The following is a 6887-nucleotide window of genomic DNA, read 5'->3' as shown; positions in this document are numbered from 1 at the left end:
GTAATATTTGTTTAGTTGACCTGTAACATTGTTTGAGCCATTTTCCGTTAAAACCTCTCAGTTACCATGACAACATATTGATCAGGCGCAGCCAGATTTTAGTGAGACACTGAGAATTGATTAGTTCATCATCTTGGAAACGATCACTGCATGAGTAGTTCCTGATCAACTCAGAACACAACCATTTATTAATATATAATTATTGATAGCATGCTTCATTTGTATCCCGTTAATTGAATTGTATAATACTTTATACTTTTAATTAAAGGGGATATATATATATATATATATATATATATATATATATATATATATATATATATATATCTCAATAAAAATAATACTGTATACAAGCAAGTTTAAAAAAAATAGATTAAAAAAAATAATAAGTCAAACAGACTAAAAATGATTGGATATTGTCAATCAAAGGCCTGCACAAAAAAAAGGGTTTCAAAAAGTTAAGTCAAAAATGTCATGAGGATAATGAACAGCAGCTCCAACAGTCGACCATGAGCAGTGCCAATCTAAAAATAAAATGCAATATTTATATAATGCAGCTATTTCAGAATCTGAATTAGGAGAAATCGTGTTTACTTAAGCATTCGATTAAGTAAAAAAGAAACAGAATACCGTCCTTACTAGATTAAAGTATATGTGTAAGAAAATTATATAAAAATTACATTTATAGTATAAACTCAAAAGTAGAAATGCATATTTATTTTGTATAATATGTAATAATTGTAAAAAAGTATATACATGAGTATTTGTCAGTGTCTATATTCACAAATGAGTTCCATTTTTTATTTTATTGTCCTCTGTATCATGAGCTGCGTCAAAAATTATTTGATAGATGTAAGAATCTGGATTTGATGTGGGTAAGCGATGCTGAGAGACTCAAATGGATTTTTGATCATAAAATATTTGCACTTGCTGACTATTTGGAGAAAGCGTGGGATAGGCGAAGAAAAGTAACATATATGTAAGAATATACATTCTGGTTTTTGATTTATTTATTTTGTTTTTTTCCGGTGTACATTGTGCAGCTCCCAATTAAGTGTGTGTGATATTGTGTATTTGATGATTTTCTGTTTCTGGTGTGTGGGATGGGTCTTCGGACACAAAAATAAAATTAATTAATTCATTCATTCATTCATTCATTCATTCACATATCATTGCTATATTCACATATGTATATGCATAAACATCCAAACAATAAATGCAAACATCTTCTATCTATCTGAGATATTTCCACAATCTGATAGTCCCTTATGTTCCTAACAGAGTTCTCCGTTCTCAGAGTGCAGGTTTACTCGTAGTTCCTAGAGTATCTAAATGTAGATTTGGAGGGCGGGTGTTCTGCTATCAGGCAGCAGTACTATGGAACCAACTTCCTATCTGGGTTAAGGAGGCTGACATCATCTTCACCTGTAAAACCAAACTTAAAACGTTTGTGTTTAGTAAAGCCTGTAACTCTAGTGTGTTAGGGCCAGTAGTAGCTGCAGGACAAAGACTAGAGCAGCTGGTCTGAAACATAGCCTCATCCTAGATATGCTGCTATAGAGCAGAGGTGGGTAGTAACGAGTTACATTTACTCCGTTACATTTACTTGAGTAAGTTTTGGGAAATGTTGTACTTTTAGGAGTAGTTTTGAATCCCTATACTTTTTACTTTTACTTGAGTAGATTTGTGAAGAAGAAACTGTTCCTCTTACTCCGCTACATTAGGCTACGTTGAGCTGTTACTTTTCTTTTATCCCTTTTATCCACGTACGCGTCAATCTCATGACATCACTGGGTGATTCTTTGGTAAAAATGTTTGTTTTTGCATGTTTTGTCACATTTACACAGACTCAAACACACAGAGTTTCTATGAGTTCATGTTTGTTCTAGTTCTGCCTGGTTAAAAAAGAAAGGTACAAAGGCTTGAAACTTGGTGTTACTTGTGCTTAATTTATTTTTTTATTCTGTTATTTTATTTATTTTGAGGTCTGCTCCAACTGTCAGCTCCTTCAAATCGGGCCTAAAAACATTACTGTTTACTCAAGCGTACTCTTAAATTAAATACTTACCTGCTGTACTCTACTGCCCTTATTTTTAACAGCTTGTGCTTTTTATTATTTTACTTCTTTTCTTATCATCTTATTCATAATTTTATTCAATCTTATTTGTTATTTACTGTCTAATTATGTCTTGCTGCTTTTAATGTCAATTTAAAGCACTTTGAATTACCTTGTGTTGAATTGTGCTATATAAATAAACTTGCCTTGCCTTATTTTATTATTTATTAAAGTACTTGAATTTACTTTAAGATTATTTTAATTTAAGCTATTTTTTATTAATTTTAATAAATTGTATTATTTTATTGATTTAATTTGCCTGAAGATGATTATTTTGTACTTTTGTCTGTTTGAATGGTTGTGTTAAAAAAAATAAATCAGACGTTATTCAACAGTTACTCAGTACTTGAGTAGTTTTTTCACCAAATACTTTTTTACTTTTACTCAAGTAATTATTTGGATGACTACTTTTTACTTCTACTTGAGTCATATTATTCTGAAGTAACTGTACTTTTACTTGAGTACAATTTTTGGCTACTCTACCCACCTCTGCTATAGAGCTACGCTGCAGGGGGACACCACCATGATCCACTGATCGATGCCCCTCTCCCCTTCCTTTCTTTCTTCAGATCAACGCTCACTTATTGATTAGTAGTATCTCGTCACCATAATTGTTCTCCATTGTTCTCGTGCTGGTCTGCCCCCTCCTTTTCTCTTCTGTGTATGTTTCCAGGCCAGAGCTTCCAGAGCTGCATGCTGACCTGCAGTCCCCCCCTCTGACCACCTCAGTGTCTGCTTATCTACACCTGTTTATACAATCGTCTCTGTGGTGCACCAACTAACCAAGTCATGTGTACATAGAAGTCTTTGTTCTCCAGCTAACGGATAATCAATACCAATATATCTTGTCTTTTGTACCTTTGACAATACATCTCTCCCTCTCCTCTCTTCCCTAGCTCCCTTTTCTTGCTCTACCCGGCTCATCTTCAGCAGGAGGGTCCCCCCTTATGATCCAGGTCCTATTCAAGGTTCCTTCCCCCTAAAGGGGAGTTTTTTTTACCTGGCATTGTTTATGTAATAATTGCTCGGGGTCGGGGGTCATGTTCTGGGTCTCTGCAAAGCACATAGACGGTATATAAATAAAATTAAACTACCTGTGACACTCCTTGGTGCATCATGGTCGCATCAGTCTAGAACTGAATGTACTCCTGTTTCTGAGCAGGTAATTGGTGGTCCACATTGTCCAGGACAACCTGGAGCTTGAGAGCATCCATTTCTCCCTCTCCATCGTCAGAGAGTCCAGATTCATCCCAACGAAGTCACTGGCATTGAAGATCAGTCTGTTTAATCTTCAGCTCACTAACCCAACACAGCAGATAGGAGAGCACTGAGTCATGAAGAAATGTATTTGTACAGCCAATTTATATAATTTACACGTACCATTCAAGGTTTTCTCTTACTAATTCATTCCCAGCCAATATTTGAGACAATGAATTAATACTAGGGTAGTCAGGATCACTTTTTTCTGCTCCCGATACATTTCCGATACTTTTTCCCGATCAGATATATTTTGGCAATGAATTAAAAAAAAAAAAAAGGACTAAAACTAAATTATCCCAGTTTCTTTTGTTGTCCATTGGAGAACAACATGGACATATATTTCAACAAAGCTTATCAGCACTCGTGCCACAAAATGTAAAAAAAAAATAAGTAAAAAAAGTAAAAAAATGTTTACTCCACTGTCGACACTTTACATTGACACTTTACACTGTATATTTTATTTAAACCACAGTCACTCTATTGTACATTTTTTTTCTGACATTCTTATATTTATATACGTTTTTGTACATTCTTTCTTTAAACATTTCTTGTACATATGAGACATGCCCCACTTATCTGTTTATTTTATCTTTATTTTTTATTATCCTATTTGATACCTTCAACGTTTTGCTGCTAAGTTGCCTTGAAATTGCCCCTCGGGGATAAATAAAGTATTTCTGATTCTGATTCTGAAAAACATGAAATTGTAAACTAAAACAAAAAGTGCAGAATAGTGCAATAACAAAAATAAATACATTTAACTTCAAAAGAGGTAGTTGAATGACATCCAGTCAAACTCACAAACACAAAAAAAATAACATACTTTTTGGCTTAACCTTAGTGCAACATTCTGAATGGCATGAAATGAATAGCAGCAGTTTAATGGAACATGAACATACTGTATATAAGATTTCACGATTCAAACATGTAAACCATGTTAGTTTTGCTTACTTCGCCGGCCGGAAGTGACGTTAAATGCAACGATATATAAAAAGATTTAATATATATTGAAAACATTAATAACTAGGTATGTCCCGATACTTACTCAATTGGTCGATACCGATGTTTTGAAAATGCCATGATCGGGCCTGATCGATCGGACTAATATTCACAGAAAACTAGTACCCGTCCATTTCACAGACATTTCCACCGGTGCAGAACGTACCAAACCAGTAACAACAGGGACGGGAGTGATAACTCATACGGGACCTTCCAAGAACCGTTGTTCACCACAACCAAGCGGGCTGCTGAACTAATAACACCCTGGAGCAACCAGTTTTTACTTCAAAACCCAAAGCTGTTCACTGACGTTCCTAGCACACGGCACATTGTTGTGGATTTCTTTTGTCTGGTTGTTGCTCTGCCTACGCCACGCACGTCATTTCTCTGGTTGGTTGTAGGCCTCACCAGTGACTCCAGGGACAGTTTCCTCTGCATCCACCGGTACTGCTCCCTGGAAATCAAAGTTGAATCCTGACCAGAGGTGGGTAGTAATGAGTTACATTTACTCTGTTACATTTACTTGAGTAAGTTTTGGGAAATTTTGTACTTTTAGGAGTAGTTTTGAATCACTATACTTTTTACTTTTACTTGAGTAGATTTGTGAAGAAGAAACTGTTCCTCTTACTCCGCTACATTAGGCTACGTTGAGCTGTTACTTTTCTTTTATCCCTTTTATCCGCGTACGCGTCAATCTCATGACATCACTGGGTGATTCTTTGGGAAAAATGTTTGTTTTTGCATGTTTTGTCACATTTACACAGACTCAAACACACACAGAGTTTCTATGAGTTCATGGGCTTGTTCTGGTTCTGCCTGGTTAAAAAAGAAAAGTACAAAGGCTTGAAATGTTGTGCTACTTTTGCTTAATTAATTTTTTTATTATTTTATTATTTTATTATTTTATTATTTATTAAAGTACTTGAATTTACTTTAAGATTATTTTACTTTAAGCTATTTTTTTTATTAATTTTAATTTATTTTATTTTATTGATTTAATTTGTCTGAAGATGATTATTTTGTACTTTTGTCTGTTTGAATGGATGTGTTAAAAAAAAAAAATCAGACGTTACTCAACAGTTACTCAGTACCTGAGTAGTTTTTTCACAAAGTACTTTTTTACTTTTACTCAAGTAATTATTTGGATGACTACTTTTTACTTCTACTTGAGTCATATTATTCTGAAGTAACAGTACTTTTACTTGAGTACAATTTTTGGCTCCTCTACCCACCTATGATCCTGACGAACCAGATTGATGCTTTGTATTAAAAATAATTCAGGCCGACTCCCCTTTACCGTCAAAACAGTCGGAGGTTTTAGCCAAACTTGCAGTTCAGTTTGACTCATCACCCCAGAACAGCTGCTGCCATTATTCTGCAGCTCAGTTTATATGTTTTTGTGCATAATTGAGCTGCTTGGCCTGGTTTCAACATTAGAGGCGCAAGTCTTTGGATGTGTTTTCCCTTGAAAACATCTTCTCGACTCTACATGTGTGTACCTGGGTCCCAGTGGTTTCTGCCAGCATGCTGATGGCACCGTTGGGCATCTTCCAGTTCTCACTTTACTAAGATTCCTTGGTCGACCGCCACGTCTACCGTGTCATCGTTGCACATTTCAATGAGCTTCAACAGCTTTGCATGGACGACACCTTACTGAGCCGATAGCTACCTTGTGTCTTATTTCCAGAGGTGGGTAGAGGAGCCAAAAATTGTACTCAAGTAAAAGTACTGTTACTTCAGAATAATAGGACTCAAGTAGAAGTAAAAAGTAGTCATCCAAATAATTACTTGAGTAAAAGTAAAAAAGTACTTGGTGAAAAAACTACAAGTACTGAGTAACTGTTGAGTAACGTCTGATTTATTTTTTTAACACAACCATTCAGACAGACAAAAGTACAAAATAATCATCTTCAGGCAAATTATTAATTAAATTATAATATATAAAAAAAACTTAAATTAAAATAATCTTAAAGTAAATTCAAGTACTTTAATAAATAATAAAATAACAGAATAAAAAAATTAATTAAGCACAAGTAGCATAAAATTTCAAGCCTTTGTACTTTTCTTTTTTAACTAGGTAGAACAAGAAAAAGCCATAGAAACTCTGTGTGTGTTTGAGTCTGTGTAAATGTGACAAAACATGCAAAAACAAATATTTTTCCCAAAGAATCACTCAGTGATGTCATGAGATTTGCGGAGATATGCAGATAAAAGGGATAAAAGAAAAGTAACGAGCTCAACGTAGCCTAATGTAGCGGAGTAAGAGTAACAGTTTCTTCTTCACAAATCTACTCAAGTAAAAGTACAAAGTATAGTGATTCAAAACTACTCCTAAAAGTACAACATTTCCCAAAACTTACTCAAGTAAATGTAACGGAGTAAATGTAACTCGTTACTACCCAACTCTGCTTATTTCCACGTCTTCCACAACCTGACTTTGGCAGCAGTTTGAGTAATCTTTATCTGGTTTTAAGCCTCCTCCACAGCTGTTTCTATTCCAGTAAACGACTGC

This window comes from Cololabis saira, chromosome 22 (genome assembly GCF_033807715.1).
Source record: "Cololabis saira isolate AMF1-May2022 chromosome 22, fColSai1.1, whole genome shotgun sequence".
In the NCBI taxonomy this organism is placed as follows: domain Eukaryota; kingdom Metazoa; phylum Chordata; class Actinopteri; order Beloniformes; family Belonidae; genus Cololabis; species Cololabis saira.
The sequence above is the reverse complement of the archived record's forward strand: the minus strand, read 5'-3'. Positions refer to the sequence as shown.